Source organism: Quercus robur, chromosome 4 (assembly GCF_932294415.1).
Source record: "Quercus robur chromosome 4, dhQueRobu3.1, whole genome shotgun sequence".
Taxonomy (NCBI): domain Eukaryota; kingdom Viridiplantae; phylum Streptophyta; class Magnoliopsida; order Fagales; family Fagaceae; genus Quercus; species Quercus robur.
In genome coordinates, this window is record NC_065537.1 from 80,455,740 (window position 1) to 80,461,938 (window position 6,199).

The window sequence follows — 6,199 nt, forward strand, 5'->3', positions numbered from 1 at the left end:
GAATGTTGCTGCAATGCAAACAAAAGTTGCAATCCAAGCATGTCTTGAAGGGAACGAATCTACCCTATTTAAGATTTGATAACAGTGATCTTATAGTCCAATGACTTCTTCAGAGGTATAATTCCTAGGAATGAATCAACCCTATTTTTACTTGGAAAAGAAGAAAGAATGTATGATTTGATGTTACTTCTTAACATGATAAGATATTTAATGTATCCAATGTATGCAAAGGCCCTCTCACCATGTGTAAATCTTGTATGTATAAGATAATTCAAACAGGTTAATTGCTGTGCTTGGTGCTTCTTGGCATTGGCTATTTCACCTTTCTAATGATCCCATCTCTCTGCATCCTTGAAAATCCTCCTAATCTACCAAAGTAGTGGCTGCTTTACCAGATAGACAGCCAAGCCACGTCTATGAAGGCAAAGTGGTGATGTTGTTGTGAAGGGATCATTAGGTTTCAGCTTCAAGATATGGATTAAATATCAAACCCATCTAACAAGAAGAGGCATTAAGCGAAGACTTGCAAGCATATCAAGAATCTTAAATTTGCACACCTCTCGGAGGACAATTTGTAAAGAAATGTTTTAAAGTAGTCAATGATCACAGTGAAATTGGAACAGGGTAATAGCATGAAGCGAAGACTTGGCTAAAGTTAAATAAGCAAAAGCTGATGTCCAAGACTGAAATGTCAAATTATACAACACCTAGAAACACTGTAGGATCATTATTTATTATTTAGCATGATTACCACAACATAAGTGAATGATCCACAATTACTACAGCCAGTAGTAGTAGCAGCTATACCAGGTTCCAATTCAAACCAAGAAATTAGATGGACATAAGTGAATAAGGTTTCAATTAGTAAGTAAGGGTTGAAAATGGTTTCAATTGGAAATGCAAACCAATTTTGCATTGCTTAAGCAGTAGTGAGCATATATCTTGAACCAATAAGAAAATAAAACTGCAGGAGACTTGTACCATTTTTAAACTCCAAAAATTTTCAACATTTTTTTTTCTTTTTTCTTTTTTTTCTCTCTCTCTCTCCAAAATGAACCGTTTCGGTTTCCTTTCTCTAAAACCCTAAAAGAATATTAAGAAGAGCTTAAAACGCACTATATCAACAATTCTTAATCAATCAACATCACTGTCAGGCTTTTGGGTTTCAATTCTTCATTGTATCTTTGAGATTTCCATATCTGTCAAATTGATTTATGGGACTAACTTCTTTTTAGCTTTAATGGATGGAAAAATCACATGACACTAATGTAATTAGTGGCGTGGATCCATTGGTGAGTCTTCTTAATGTAATAATGTGAAATTCATGTGAATTTCTTTCCACGAGAGCTAAAGTAAGTTAGTTTCAGTGCTCAATTTGGTGCACTTTTCAGATAATTGACAATTTTTATTAGGATGAAATTAGGTAATTGACATGAATATTGCAAAAATTTAGCTAACCAGGACAAGGTACAATCTGCTTCGGTTGATTGCATACTCCCCAGCAGCATTTTAGCCTTCAGAAAAACTAAAGAGGAAAAGCACAAAGCAATATCGTTCCGATCATAAAACTCTCACACAATCTGTTTCACTCACTGGTTACACAATCCTAGTGAAATATGTTCAACTTTATACTGCACATGTAAGTGAGTCTCTAATCTCTTTGAACAGCCTACAATTGACACACTTAGCTTTTACTTTCCTGCTACTTTCCTTTTACTATTACTTTACATCCATAACCAGTTCTTGCTTGAAAAATGTCATTGGCTATCTCTGCCATTATAAAGTGGAGCAAGTCAAAACCCTTTTACCCTTGGCTATAATTTGAAGTCATTCTCCTATTCCATTCTTGAATTTTCATAAGCATAGTAAAATCATAATCTAGTAATCTGCCTGCACTTTTAAGATGGATGCGCATGCAAAGCGAGCGCTCTACCATTTGAGCTACATCCCCATGTTGATAACCTCTCTTAAACACAATTATAAAACACTTTAGCACACATAAAGTTTTGACTTGAGAAACAAGTTTTGATCTCTTGAAGATTCATTGCAATCCATTTGAAAATTCATACATTTCAAGATTTGAACACAGTGGATTTACTGATTAGTCAAGAAAAGACGACCAATGCATGCTACGTCACCTTATGCGTATTACCACTGGTTCGCCGCTTCTCCTCATAAATACTAATAATCTTAATAATCTCCATTCACCCACCACTCTCGACACACTCCAACCCACCACCATCATGTCTGGGTGTTATGGTCTAACTATGGCTTCCACATCTTCTCTCTCCAACTCCAACCCACCACTCTCGGTCCAGAGCACCGCCTCATTGATCGTATCTCTATCAATTTCAATGGAACAGAGGATTAGCTGTTAATTTTGTCCCCCTAGCTGTTAATTTATGTGTTAGTCATGTTAACGAGGAGACCTTTTCCGAAAGTTTAGACCCGTACTTGTTAATTTAATGTGCATATTCACATTCTAATGGAGGAGAGTCCATGTCCAAAAGTTGGCCCCAGATCGAGAACTGAACTAAACTCATGGTACTGTAATTTTAGCTAACCAGTTTTTGTCTTCTCATTTTTTTTTTTTTTCTTCTTTTTTTTCCCTTTTTTTTGAAAAAAAAAAAATAATTTTATCTTAGAAAAATGTATTCTTTTCTCTAATGGCTTTAAATTTTGCCTCAATGAAACTTTCTATCTTAAGTTGTGTTGGACATTGGATAGGTTGTGCATCCGAGATGACATTTGGTAAAATTAATTTTTGATCCTCCATTATAATATATACTATATAGTACAAACTAGTTACATACTTGCACAATAGTTTGAAATTTTTTGTATGATTTTTTAAAATTGTATTTGATTTTGTAGATTAAACAATCAATATGTGTTATTTGAAATTCACTACAACAACTTGACTTGTTTCAACCCGCTTTCCTCAAGGGTTGACTAAAAAGTGCCAAAAACATCACTAAAATTTGATTAGCTTTATTCCGAGTGTCATTAAAATCCTCGAAATAAACCTATACAACCCTCGGAATAATCTATTAAAATTAGGCGGGCTAGTTTTTACACTCCAGCGCCAATTTTACCTCCAAATTTAAACATTTGTCAATGCATCCTATCACAACCTTTGATAGAAGATAACTCAAAATTTCCAACCCTTGAAATAAAGTCCAAAATTAAAATACAAAAGGTAAAACTCATTTTTGTTCACGCTCCACACTCAGAAACCGCTCACACGATCAGAAAATTCTCTCAAAATCGATCTGAGCTCATCTCAGAAAACTCAAAGATCGGAGCTCATCTCATCTCCGACGGGCTGATTTGCGGTGGTCAGCTGTCTCATCTCCGACGACAAGCGAGCCGTTGATAGACTTAGCACTCTTTGCCACCCCATTTCCGATTACAGGTCTGTCTTTCTCTGTTTGTTTCCCGAAAAATTATGAAAATTACATAGTAGAACTATCCAAAAAAATTTTGGTATTCTCTCTCGTTTTCTCTCTCTCCATCGGTAGATATTTCTCTTCCTCACCATTGGTATAATTTGGGGGCTAGGATTTGGATTACATGTCCTTTGGTATAATTTGGGGGCTAGGGTTTGGATTACATGTCCTTTAGAATCTGAAGTATGGATTGGATCTAAGAGGCTTGAACATATTATATTGAAGAAATGCTTAAAAAGGAGTTTCTAAGTGTTAACGGTGTGGTATAACAATAGTATAAATTTAAGTATGGGTTGGATCTATGAGGTTTTTGGTGGTTCTTTGTTTGTTATTTTTTGTTTTCCAGTATTTTATCTGAGAGATTGATGCTGATTTTGAAAATTCTATGTGTATGTTAATTATTGAAAATCAGCTATAATATAGGTTTCCCCAATGGATATATTGATTATACCAGTGCAGTGTAAGTCTTTGTGTTTCTCAAGCTATTTAAGCTAAAATCAATGCAATTTGATTATCCATTTTTATTGGTTTTTGTGTTATGGAGTATAAATTAGAGTTTTTTGAGTTCCCTAATTTTGAAAGGACTGGACCATGTGATATCAAGAAGTTGCTACAAATTTATAATTTATACATTTGAAACTTGTGTTAAAGAATACTCTTCTTTGTAGGAAATTTGGAGTGTACACAAAAGCTTTTGTAGCTGGACTTACAAAAATCATTAACAATGTCATATGTAGCTCATCTCCTAGTGTTATCTATGATTAATTCACAAAACAATCTTCATTTGTTTGTCACCCATGATTCAGATCATAGACAAAGCCTTTTAGATTTTAATCATTTTGTCAACAGATTAACTTATATAATACGGATAGATTATTTATGACAGATAATGAAGATCAATCTCAAATAGAAAATCCCATCAGGAAGGTCAAGGATTTAGCTGAGGAACAAAATGAGCATAATCTCTACGCATTCACTCCCAAAGGAAAGTGAGGAAGATAATGCCTCTCAAAATATCATATATGGTATATTTTTCCCTTAACTTCTGTTTCGCTTTGTTTGATTGTTGAATCCATAGTTATTGCTGCTTCTCATTTAAATAAAGTGTTTGGTAGCTCTGTTTTATTGTAGGAAATAAAAATGATATTTTTTGGGTTATTCTTATGTGATACTATTGCGGCTGGTATTGAAGCTCGTGATGGTTTTCTTAGCTAATGCAAATGATATCTTCTTGACAGATGGGGCAAGCCCAGCTGTAAATTTTGACTTCACTTTCTTTTTGTTTCTATAACTGCCAGTATTTTCCATGTCCAATTGATACATTTATAACAGATTGTGTTTCTCTCTTACCAGGTGCATATGATGATGCAATTACTGATAAGATCAGAAAATGATGGATTCTTTGTCCCATTCCTCAGTACCCTTTATACCCTGCTTCAATTGATCTCCATGGTGGTACACTGGTATGCTTCTAATTTGTAGCATTTTATTCAGAGGCTCAAGATTGGTTGTATTCAACTGCCAAGTGAAAATACATTTTTTTTTTCAGCATAGATTTAACACTGACCTGACTTGGTAACTTGGAAGTTGGAAAATGGAAATTTGATTTATTCTTTTTTATTTATTTATTTAATTTTCATTCAATCTTGAAGTATGGTCATTTCAGGTTCCTTACTATCTCAATGAAGCAATAGGATGAGGATTGGAAGTCTCTTCCCTTAAGAAGCAATTGGAGGCTGCCAAGTCCAAGGCATCATAGTTAGGGCTTTGGTTGTTATAAATCCCAGAAACCCAACAGGCCAGGTTTGCTATTAGTAGGTTTGAAAAGAAAAAAGATAACAAATCAAAAGACAACCAAATCACATCTATCCAAAGTAGAGTTTAATACAAAAATTTATCAACTTAGAGTAGGATGCAATAAAGAATAAAAAAATCCACCAAAAAAGAGAGAGAAAGTATTCACCATTTTTTGTGTAGGAAAAATATGGATAAAATAAAGGGAATGACAAATTTTAATAGTAAATAAAATGAGGAAAGGAATAATCAAAATAAAAGGAAGATGAAAGGATGAAGGAATTGTAATGTTAAGTATAGAGTAATAGGGAGATAAAAAAAAAAAAGTAAAAGTAGGTGAAAATGTTAGAGAAAGTATAATTATAAGGTGAGAAATTAATAAGGAGAAAAATAGTTAAAAATGAGAGAAAAAGTGTTGAAAATAGATAGTTGATGCAGCCTCTTAACAAAAAACTGTAATAAACTCACTTACTATAATTTTAGCTAACCGGTTTTCACCTTTAAAAAATAAAAATGACAAGAGATTTTTAAAAAAATATATATTTGTTGAGAAATATCTTAGAAAAAAGGTTTTTTGTTCTCCTAATGCTTTAAATCTTGCTTTAATGAAAGCTTGTTCTCTAGCAGCACGGACGAACCACGTTGGGGCTGGAGGGGCCATGGCCCCCATGGTCCCAGTCCCACGCCTCCATTTATAATTTCTTAAAATCAAATATTTTTTATAGTGTAATGGTCCAAAGTTGGCTCCCCCTCTCCCAACGACGCCCACATCTGCTCCTCATTCTTCTTAAAATATATATATATATATATATATATATATTTTTTTTATTATAAAATTTTAATTTTTTCTTCTTAAAAATTTGATTAGTTCAAATGCTTAAAAAAAAAAAAAAAAAAAAAGTAAGCTAATCTATAACTTGTAACTCTATACAAAATATGAAACCTTTCAACATAAAACA

General features: G+C 33.5%; 1 long non-coding RNA gene across 3 annotated transcripts; it reads left to right on the top strand.

Annotated features, from left to right (window-relative positions):
• The first annotated feature begins 3,013 nt into the window (after positions 1-3,013).
• On the top strand, positions 3,014-5,358 carry LOC126724318 (uncharacterized). 3 transcript variants are annotated; one of them, XR_007654918.1, is made up of 4 exons: positions 3,014-3,412; positions 4,319-4,471; positions 4,800-4,909; positions 5,113-5,358. It is a non-coding gene; the product is annotated as an uncharacterized LOC126724318 (long non-coding RNA). The 3 variants fall into 3 exon arrangements; XR_007654919.1 differs by having other exon boundaries at positions 3,018-3,412; positions 4,333-4,471; positions 5,099-5,354; XR_007654917.1 differs by having other exon boundaries at positions 3,019-3,412; positions 4,333-4,471; positions 5,113-5,290.
• Positions 5,359-6,199: the final 841 nt, after the last annotated feature.